Below are 11689 nucleotides of genomic sequence, written 5' to 3'. Positions count from 1 at the left end.
TGTTTTTTCTGAAGAATTTTTCTTCGGTATTGCTCCCGTTCTTGTTAATGGCATACTTCATGCTCACCATACATGTTAAGATGTTGAATTCAAATTTGTCTGATTAAGCCCATGAAATATAGTGTACGGATGGAGAGAGAGAGAGAAACAGAGGGAGACTTGCTTTGTAGGAGCGAATTTGAGGTTATTACCATTTTATTTCTCTAAAATGTTTTCTTATAAGAGAATGAAAGAGGAGAGTTCTCCCTCCATAAGGGGTTGAGAGAGGAGAGCCCCAGAGCACTTAATAAATGTCATGATTCATCCATTTATGGAAGTTCAAAACGAGAGAATACAATATTACATAATTATCTTTGCTTTAAAAAGTGTAGTACAAGTTATTCTATTTTGCTTTTTTGGAACATTAGATTATCTCGAGATTCATGCATATAATTTTTGAATTTACAATTATAAAAAAATTAGCAAAGATTCAATTAAATATTATAAAAAATCAAATTTTTTTTTTAAAATTCGTTGCTTTTATAATAATTAAACAAAAAGAAATTCAACAATTCGATGCTTTTATAATAATTTCCACATAAAATGAAATTTGTTTTATATTTATATTAACTCTCAAAAATTAGAACTACTTTATAAATAAATATGTATATAAGTAATTTATGTTAACTGTATTTCTTTTATTTAATATAAACATAGGTTCACCTTCTAAATTTAAAAGATTATATAAATATGCTCCAATTAACTTATTCAACAAATATTTAAAAAAATTTCTACAAAAAAAATTCATATTCATAAATTTAAGATATATAGAAATATATTTTTAGTCTTATAATTTAAAATAGGAAGAATTACATACATACCACTCAAATCTTTTGTATTTACATATCTGTACACCTAAACTTGAATTTTACATACATGACGCTTCCCCGATGCATGAAAAGGTGTATTTCGCTTCTTAAAATGTCAAATGGTGGTATTTTTGTTATATTATGAATGATTTGGAGGTACAGATATAATAATTAAATTTCAGGTATTTGATATGAAAATACATATAAATTGTGTTGTATGTATGTAAATGCCCCCAAATTTCTTGAATAATATGATGTATCTTAATGCTCATTATTATGCTTATCAAATATGGCATCCACATAAAAAATCAGTGTAAAAAAAAGCACATGTTAGAAGTAATTGTATATTTGTATGAGCAATAATTTCAATAAAATAGAAGAAATAAAGTAATATTATAAGAAATAATAATTAATGATTTTATTAAAAATGGTTGTTATTTTTCTTCACCACTTATACCTCTGATTTTACTTATATATCCTATGCATAGGTGGATAATTATATTGGTGTATAGAGTCTTATAACTCTACTTATATGCTCATAAAATGTAAACATTCAACCACCTGTATTTTATCTTTTATCCTTTTTTTTGGTAAATACATGTATGATATGTAAGCATGTAAATCTTAACTACTTTCTCTTTTATCTTTTTTTTTTTTGTACATATTATTGAATCCAAATATGCTCTTTGGACCATGTGAAGGCATAGAACCAAACTCAGAGAGCAAGAGATAAAGAGAGAGGCTTGCCTCGTCCCCAGACACGACATCTCATTTTATTCCACACCAGCTTGGGTTAGAAGTGAGGGAGAAGAGGAGCAAGCTCCTTACACGAGGGGGAGGGAGAGATCTAAAGAGAGCCTAAAGGAATCCCTTTTACATCCAAAGGGTACTCTATTTGTAGAGAAAAGAGAGGGGGAGAGCAAATTACATATATTCTCCTATTATAAGGAAGGGCATGAAGGGTACTCCGGTCTTTTTCCTGCTCGACCAGATTCTATTGGAATTCTTTCTCGTTGTTGGATTCATCGGCGTCAGATGGTCGACCCAGTTGATCGGGTTGCACAATGAATATGGGAGTTTAGGCGTTAGTTATGTAAATATAAGAGATTGAGGTTTACGCATGTAAATACTTTTCTTTTATATTGTATAGATTTATTTCATATAAAAGAATTGGGTGGTATGAATGTAAATTTCTGTTGTTTTAAGAGTTGGCCGACCATGATGTCCTGTTGGAGCGATGATGAGGCCGACTATTCATTGGTCGACCGAGGGAGGAGGTCGTCGGCCAACAGGCAATCAGCAAGTTTTTGGGTGTTAATTATGTAAATCTGTTGTTTTTGAGAGGTGGTCAGCCCAATTAGTGGCTGGCTGGAGCGGCTAGGTGGCTGACTAGAGGATGGGTGGCCTGAGGGGGAGGTGGTAAGCCAATGGGTGAGGTGGTCGGTCAAAGGATAGACTACAATGTGACATTTATGTAAAATTTTAGTTTTTTAAGAGGAGGTCGACCGAATTGGCGGTTGATGGGAGCAGTGGATGGTAGGCCGGAGGGCAAGGTGGTCATTAGGTGGGCAGTTGGCCAACTAGTAAGGTTTGACAAGGCGAGCATTTGGGAGAAGAGGGTGAGAGCTTGGTGGTGTCCGCCATTGTTCACGAAAGAGGTGAGCAGTTTGGTGAGCTTGACGAGCTTTTGTTGGTTCGATTGGACTGCAACAGTCATTGCTTGAACAAAAATATTTTTTATTTTATTTTGTTTCTTAAGAGTTGGCTGGTCATGATGGGTGGTTGAGGTGGTCGGTTGGGCGGTCTCTCGTATGGTCATCCTAAGTGATAGGTTTTGCAAGTACGTGATGGCTGGTGTAACTTTGGCGGGGGTGATCCGTCCAGCTCGGCGAGACCATATTTTTGAGTTATACATGAATCCCTGAGTTTTTCACTTATTGAAGGCAAAGCTGCAATAAGAATGAAAAATTCATTAGTCTTGAAAAAATCATTTCGTAAGCCTTAATTTTTTTGTTATCTCTTAGTGAATAAGTCTTTTGGAGAAGTAAGTATTTGCTAGTGTTTAGATCTTTGAGAAATACAATCAAACATAGATTTTTGAATTAAACAATATCCAACTCAAGCTTGTTTCTTGCCCATCTTTCTTACTCTTGTCGAAACATTGTCTCCGACGGGCCTCACCTTACACGAGGTCTTAGGTGGTATTGTCGCTGTCTTCGCGGGGGTAACTGCTAAGAATTGCTAGTGGGATCATTTGTGTCTTATCTCTTATAGATCATATTACTTCGGGGAAGGGAACAACCTCCATAGTTTTTTCCAACTTGAGTTTCGAGAATAGAATTTTGGAGGTTCCTGGAGGGAGAGAATAAACTCTATTTTCTCATCTCAAAAGAGAGCTCCAATCAACAGATAAATACTTGGAATATTAGTCCCAGAGAAGAGACTTAAATGATAGAAATAAGTCTTGCTTGTTCCTTGCAGGGGAGAGGCTTAGAAAAAGTGATTGCTCACCACAGAGAAGAGGTCTGAAGTTAATTTTCATGCTCACTCTCTAGGGGAGGCTTTAAGAGAAAAAATATTTTTATTTTTCATTCGGAAAGTTAAAAGCTTATGTGGGAAGGGAGAGATATATTTTTTAATCTTTTTTTTTCTTTCTTAATTTTTTATTTCACATTTTATTTCCATATTTCTTTTTTTTATTTACTTTTCTATTTATTCTATGAATAAATAATAAACAAAGTAAAGAGATAAGATGTTTATCTCTTTTGTACTTGACATTTTTTTTCTTGAAATATGAGGAAATTTTATTACTTTGATTTGTTTTTTTCTACTACTTTATGTCTTGTCATTTTTTACTTTTTGCTTTTATCTTTTTGTTTTTTATCACATGGACTTTATATTTTGGTCACTTTATCACTTTTTGTCAATTTATGTTTTGTCACTCTATTTTTTAAATCTTTTTTTATTCATTGTTTAGTTTTCATTTTATTTCCATTTTTCTTTTTATTTTATTTAATTTTCTCTTTCTTCTAATGAATAAATAATAAATAAAATAAAAAGAGGAGTTGTTTATCTCTTTTGTACATTCTTTCCCTTGGAATGTGAGAATTTTCTTACTTCTTTTTGTCTTTTTCTTCTACTTTATGTCTTGTCACTTTTTAGATTTATTTTTGGTTTTTTGTTTTTTATCACATTCACTTTATGTTTTGTCACTTTATGTTTCCATCTTCTTCTTCTCAACTTTTTTTTTTCTTTTTTTTATTTCTCGTTTCTTTGTCTTGATTGTTCTTTAACCTGATATGTATTTCGTCTTGTTGACAACACGCTCTGCGCTCACCTCACCATTTAGGATGTTAAATCAAAATTTGTCCGTTGGACAGTGCTTAAGAAGTAGGGCCGGATTTTTGGGAGTGGAGAAAGAGAGAGAAAAAGAGAACGAAGTGTGGTCACCAGGCTCAACGACCCCATTTATTCTACACAATTCTGACTACAAGTGAGAGAAAAATGGAGCAAGCTTCCTACATGAGGGGGAGGGAGATGGCTTAAAGAAACCCCTTTTTATATGCCCTTGTTATAAAGGGGTCTTGAGGGGTACTCTAGTCTTTTTACTTCTTAACTCAGTCCTTCTGGAGTTTTTCTTGTTGGATTCGTCTGTTGTCGGGTGGTCGGCCTGGGTGGCTGGGTGACAAATAAAATATCAAAGTTTAGATGTTAAATATGTAAAGACAATAGATTGAGTGGTATGCATATAAGTTCCTTCCTTTTAAACTGTATAAAAGAATTGAGTGGTACATATGTAAATTTCTATTTTTAAGAGTTTGTTTTCCATGGTTGTCATGGACGACCGCCCATAAGGGGAGGTGGTCGGCTGCGACCGACTAATGGGCAAGGGGGTCGACCAAAGAGTGATCACAAAATTTGGGTGATATTTTGACAAATCTTCCATCTTAACGAGTTGTTTGGCCATGTTGACTGGTCGGAGCGGCAAGGCGACCAACCAGTTTCCCTTTTGACTTGTCACGTCTACTTTATGTAGTCACTTCATGACTCCATCTTCTTCTTCTTCATCTATTATTATTCTTCTCTTCTTCTCCTTCTGATTTTGTGTTGTTGTTTTTTCCGTTTCTCAGTCATTTATTTTTTTGAGGCCCAAAAGATTTTTGTTTTGTTGGTAGCGCGTTCCACGCTCACTACATCTTTTAGGATGTTGAATTAAAATAAGTCATTTGGACTGTGCCCAAGGCTTAAAGCTGGATTCTGAGGGGTAGAAAAGGAGAGTGAGAGAAAGAGAGAGGGTTGCCTTGTCGGGAGGGCAAATCGGGGTTGACCTCAAGCTCGACGACCCCTTTTGTTCCACATAAGCTTGGGTTATAAGTGAGGAAAAAAAGGAGCAAACTTTTTATATAAAGGAAAGAGAGAGAGAGAGAGAGTCTAAAGGGCCCTGTGCACCAAGGGTCCCGATTTATATAAAAAAAAGTGGTGGAAAGGAAATTAATATATGCCCCTGTTATAAGGGAGGTCATGAGGGGTACCTCGGTTTTTTTTCTGCTTGACCCTATCATCGTGGAATTCTTTCTTGTTGGTGGATTCATCGGCGCCATGTGGCTGGCCCAAATGGCCTGCTGGCAAAATAAACATCAAAGTTTAGGTGTTAGTTACATAAAGAAAAAGATTGGGTGGTATGCATGTAAATACCTTCATTTTAATTATATTTTATGTATTTATTTAATATATAAGAATCGAGTGATATGGATGTAAATTTTTGCTGTTTTAAGAGTTGGCCGATCATGATGGCTGTCATAAGTGGCTGGTCCTGCAGGTTCATGGTGGATGACGTGTCTCAGGCGGCGACAAATTTTTCGGCTCAGCGAGATCATATTTTTGAGCTATACACATACATAATGATATATAAGCATAGAAATATTAGGAGATTTTACATGTATGAACATTCTTTAATATTCTTTAACTTGTTATAAAAATATATAACAATTAGAACTTATTTTATTAATAGTGAGGTTTATGAGATAAATTTTGCAAAATTATTTATACATTGTATCATTAATATAATTTTAAAGTTTTTTTTATATGCTAGAATAATTTTAATAGGGTTTAGCATTCTCATTAAAATAAACAAAATACTATACAACAGTAAGAATATGATTTTTGTAATGTCGATATATCAATTTGATTTCTTTCACAACAGATAAAAATTATAAGATGGTAATTTATAAATTTTAGGTAAATTTAAATATGTATAAAATTTAATCAAATAAAATATTAACCTTCATACAAACATATATGATAAGAATGGGTTGAACTTGAGAGAGAGACAGAGAGTGTGTAGCTTTTGAGCTAATTTTAGCGGGCCATTTTATGACAAGTTAATAACTCAAATGCAGCTCTGCATGTAGCTCTGAACGTGAAAAATATTTTGTTCGGATTCCACACGTAGCTCTACATGTGGACTCTCACTAATATACGGACATGTGTGTTATATTAGAGGTCACCTAAAAAATATTAAAGTGGAACTGCAAACTCGCACTAAACTCGAAATTATCTCGAAGTAAACTTTGAAATAACCTTCGCGATTCCACTTTATTAACCCCGAAATAACTTTTTTGAAATACCACCTTTGAGGTTATTTTGGGGTTATTTCTAGATTATTTCAAGGTTATTGAAGATAAATTCATATAGTCCACTTCAATAATCGAGAAATAACCTAACAATATCCACGAAATAACCTTGGTGATGTTATTTTGGGTTGTTAGAGTGGAGCCGCCGAGGTTATTTTGGGGTTATTGAAGCGGAATATGTAGATTTCTTTTCAACAACATCAAAATAACTCCGAAATAATCTCTACAATTCCATTCTAATAACCCCGAAATAACATTCTCGATGTAGCACACGTGACGACATATTATTGGAGTCCACACGTAAAGCTACGTCAGGAGCCCAGGCAAAAAAATTTCCTTCTATGAAAGAGAGTAGCATCTACCAGCTGAACTCCGATGTTTTGCGTACTTTTTCACTATCCACCTCACTAAAATATTTCTTGGCCAAAATGAATAAAATCTTTGAAAAGATGATATTTGCTAGAAATTTGTGAGAGTAATGAGCTTTCATAACAAAAATAAACAAATATATAATGGTGATTATATGAACTTTAGTATAATAATTTTAAGTGCTATAGAAATTCTCTTATATTTTAAAATATAAGATTTCAAAAATTATAAAAAGAATAATCGTTAACTAATATAATATTTCTAAAACACATGGGAGCAATAATTTGCAAAATAAACATCATATTATTCCATAAAATATTTTCTTTTTGGGGTGGGGGGGGGGCGAGGAGCATTTGTATCCATGAAGATCCCCATGGCTAAAAGTAAACAAAAAACAATTGGAAGGCACCCATAAGGGCTCCACCTGCCACAGATACAGCTCCACACAAACAAAATTCAAATAAATACATTCAAGTATGCCCAAAAAGATAACCAAAATGTATACCCAAATAACTTGAACCAGAGCAATGTATCCATGAAGATCTGTGCAGCAACTGTAAGAAGAGCCAAACCGAGAGAAAATGCAAAGTATATGAAACAAAACAATGCAGCAAAACATAGAAACCCCTGTCCAGTCAGTGAAGTCAGGGATGATCAACAACCAAGCAAAATAAAGATGCTGTAATTGAGCATTAAAAGAGAGAGATTTTGGGCAGTGAAACAGAAAAGCAGCAGACCAAGGCAGCCGTTGGTAAGAACATCCACAGAAAAAAGGGAACAAAATTGAAGCCATCTGTTCCAAACCAGCAAGAAAGAAAACCGAGCCACAGAAAACACCATCTGTTCCATTCCAGCAAGAAAGAAAAACCAAGACTCGGCAAAAAAAACACATTTTGTACCATGCCAGCAAGAAAGAATAACCATATACTAATTTTTAAAGGCAGATAAATTCAATAAAAAATTCTCATTTTCCTGCTTGCGATGCTCATGAAAATATATAAGAAAACGCTCCTTATTTTTACAACGACTCATGAATGGCAACTTGGAGATTCCGTGCTTCTCATTTAACTCAATCCCTCACTTCTTTATAGGTCTAGGCTAATGTAGACCATTAGATAAATAATTGTTTATCTAATGACTACACTAAGTGATAAATGTTTTAAATAAATAAGTCTAATTCATTTATAGCTTATCAAACTACATAAGAAACTCAGTGAGTTTCTAGTAAACCATCATGTAGATTGCTCTACATATTTGAGCGATTTCAATTGACGGGTTTAATCAATAAGCTGTTTCGTTCTTGGATGACTTCAATTGATGAGTTTAATGGACTAGCTGAACGATTCCTTTGACTGTTTCCATAATTGCCATGTTCAATGGATGACTTCAATTGATGAATTCAATGGCTGATTTAAACTTGGCTAGGATGACCTCAATTAACTTAGCTAAATCAAAACGATTAGGAGAATAGATGTTTTAGATAGACGTATTGGGATGTTGTATAAAAAATGATCTTAATTTATTAAAATTAAGTGAAAATATACAATCAGTAAGACACACCGGAGAAGAAAAGAATTTGAGAATGTGTAATTTAATCATTTGTCCCTCTCAAACCTATTTTCCCCTCATAAACAGCCCAAGATATTTACATGCATACCACTTTAAATATCAGAATGCCATTAAAATTCACTTTAAATCCAATTAAATAATCCAGGTTAACCGAAATTTAAGGCGTATATATCAAGATCATGTAATGCTGATTGTCGAGATAGTTGTCTATGCGTTTCAATTTAAAGAAGACCAGCAGTAATGTGGGTCTAAAGTCCACAAAAGACTAGTGAAGTCCACAAAAGACAAGAGCATTCACGTGGAAGGAAGGTAGCTTCACAAAACTAGGAGCATTTACATACATACCGCCCAATTTCTAAGTATTTACATATATAAAGCCTAAGTCTATATGAAAAACATTAAGGTAGTAGTATTTTTAATGTGAAGCAAATGCATAAGAATTGAGTGGTATATACGCGACTGTTGGACGAGCTATGCATGTATCTTTTGTCAAGCCTTGTGTAGGTGCCAATGGATCTCATTTTGTGACTCCTTTAGCCAGCACATTTGATCCTCCAGAAAGGGACCCGAGGCACCTTCGCCAGCAGGATGGTGCCTTCCAAGATGGGAAGTGGTAGAGGCTTGTCGTCCTTGGTTTTGTGACTGCCCCCTGGAATAGTGGGTGTTGTAGCGCGATACTTCGTTGTTGCGAGTGTTATGTCGGGTGGCCATTTATCAAGTTTTGTAAATTCTTAAATGGTGAGTTTATGATTCCCATGTACAATGCTAAACTGATGCATGATAGTGAATTCCCAATGATAGAATAATGAATTATCGTACACTAGAATCCAATATACCCTTAAGAAATAAAAGTGACAGACAAAAACACTAGAAGTTCTAATGTGGAAAACTTAGAAAGGAAAAAAAAACACGGGGTCTTCCCTAGTTGAAATAATCCACAAGGAGTTGGAAATTACATGTATAGGTCATTGTCCCATAAGCGGGAAAAGGGTTACATAGTTTCTCGAGTTTGGTTATTCACAGAAGAACTCATTGCCCCATGATTTGGAGAGGTCACATCAGTAATTGTTTGAGATTCAATACACTATCATCAAGGTTCGCACAACGTTGGGATGATGCAGCACTCCATATGATGTTTCGTGACTCTGCGACGTCAATTGTTACTTCTCGCTCTGCAACACAAGTCTTATCTTTGTATGTAGTTTTGCTGTAATGAGTAGAGGGCAACCGACAATGGTTGACAGGGACTGACAGATATTGGTTGGGGTAGTTGCCAGATGTAAGATCGGGAAACGTTGTGGGGCTTTAGCTTCTTTTCCAAACTTTGATCTTCTTATGGCCCTTGATATTGGTCCCCTCTTAAGGATGGCGTAGAGTTCTATTTATAAAGTATGGGAGAGGCGTCTCTGCAAATAAGGAAGGAATTAAAACCATTCCATCAGACGGCCCGAAGAGATTTCCTCGTTCAGATGTCATTCATTGAACATTTAGGTGTTTTAGTGATATCAAAATTGAGTGATATTAGACTTATTAGAATTATCTCACCAGGACACTTGATTCAACTATAAGCTTGTCAGATTTGAATTCTATTTGATCTTTCAATTATTCACTAAAAACTTGTAAAAAATGGTTTATCAGCATGATCTGGTGTTGTTTTGACTCTGATGAGACAAATTTTGATATCATTGGGTCTGTCTCGTTGATATGGCCAGCTTGAATGTAAGCTTAATGAAATCATAATTCAAATAATTTTTAATTAATGTCTGAATGTTCTTGCTAAAAAATCACTCCGAAGTTCGTGTCATACCTAGAGATTCATGCTATGTCTCGAGATTATTGTTAGATGATACAAATTTATTGATCACGTATTGTGAAAAAATCCTTAAGGGATGCTCTTTAAAATGTAAAAACTAATCTCCATTTTTTTTGAACCCAGCGTCGCGCATGATATGGGCCAGGTGATTGTCAAAGTTGAATTTGAGTTCTATTCACTTTTAGAAGAGTTTTAAAATAACAATTAATTTTCATAATTTAATTATATTATTTAATTTATTAAAATTTAATGAATAATTATTTTAAGTTGTCTATGAACTTAATTGGAATAAATAAATTTGAATCTGGCCAGTTGAACAAAAATAAATTATTCATTAGCCATTTCAAAATAGGAAGGAACACTAACAAAATAACTTAAAACACCATAATGAAAACAAAGCTTGGTTAACCCAGCTATCCATGTACCATTCGTCGTCTGCACCGGACGCAACGGTCAGGTCGGCTTCTTGCTCTTGCTATAAATTTTTCCTCATTTTTTATTTTCCCGGTTCTAAGAGGAGCACTGCTCTCCCATATGATTCTTGCTTGTTTCTCTCTCTTTCTCTCCTGCGTTCTCTCTCTCGGTAAAAAATCTCCCGGGCTCCAGCAATCTCAGTTGGAAGATGAGTAAAGGTCTCTATTCCAGGAGCCATTATTCTATGCGGACAGCGGATGCATCCGCTGTCCAATGAGAATTTAAAAAAAAAAAAAAAAATTAAAATTGGGGTCTACTGACAATGACATACACTTTTGGTAGGGGGTATTTTGATTGGTTCACCATATACAGAAATGCGTAATAATTTTTCCTATTCCAACATTGAAAATAAGGCGAGAGGTTATCATTTTTTTTTTATGTGTGCGTGTGATGAGTGATTGTTTTCCTTACATACTATAACATTGTTTCATTTTTTTCCCTATTAGATCTTCTTTACAAGGATTTCCAGATGGATCAGAAGTTTAACGTCATGGTCCGCGCGACAATAGAGTTGTCAGTTCTGCTAGGTTTTGAATTTGTTATTCGATATTGTTTAGCTAGCCTACTCCTTTAGTGTTATTAGGATTGTTTTTGTACATTCTATCGTGTTTTTGATTGAATATTTGTAAACGTGTTTTTATTTTTGACCGACGAATTTTAATGTGAGATATTGGTTGTTATCTGTAATGCGAAATGGCTTGAATGACTGACAGCTTTTCAATTCTTTTTCTCTAATTATTTGTTTGGGTTATTGTGATCGGTTTTTGTTTTAATTTCATATCGTCTGTCTTTCGGTCTCATCATTCACTAATTTTGTTTGTGCACCTAATTCATTAGCCTTTTCTTTAACTTCTTTTATGTTTTTTTGTAATCGCACATATCTTATGTCAATGCTCTTAGGCTATCAATTGATTTTATCTGATTAATTTGTTTATGCCATGCTCTAATTTTGTCACTGATTTGAATGAACTTTTTTATAATCT

The sequence above is a fragment of the Phalaenopsis equestris genome, unplaced genomic scaffold, assembly GCF_001263595.1.
Source record: "Phalaenopsis equestris unplaced genomic scaffold, ASM126359v1 Scaffold225841, whole genome shotgun sequence".
NCBI classification, from domain to species: Eukaryota; Viridiplantae; Streptophyta; class Magnoliopsida; order Asparagales; family Orchidaceae; genus Phalaenopsis; species Phalaenopsis equestris.
The sequence above is the reverse complement of the archived record's forward strand: the minus strand, read 5'-3'. Positions refer to the sequence as shown.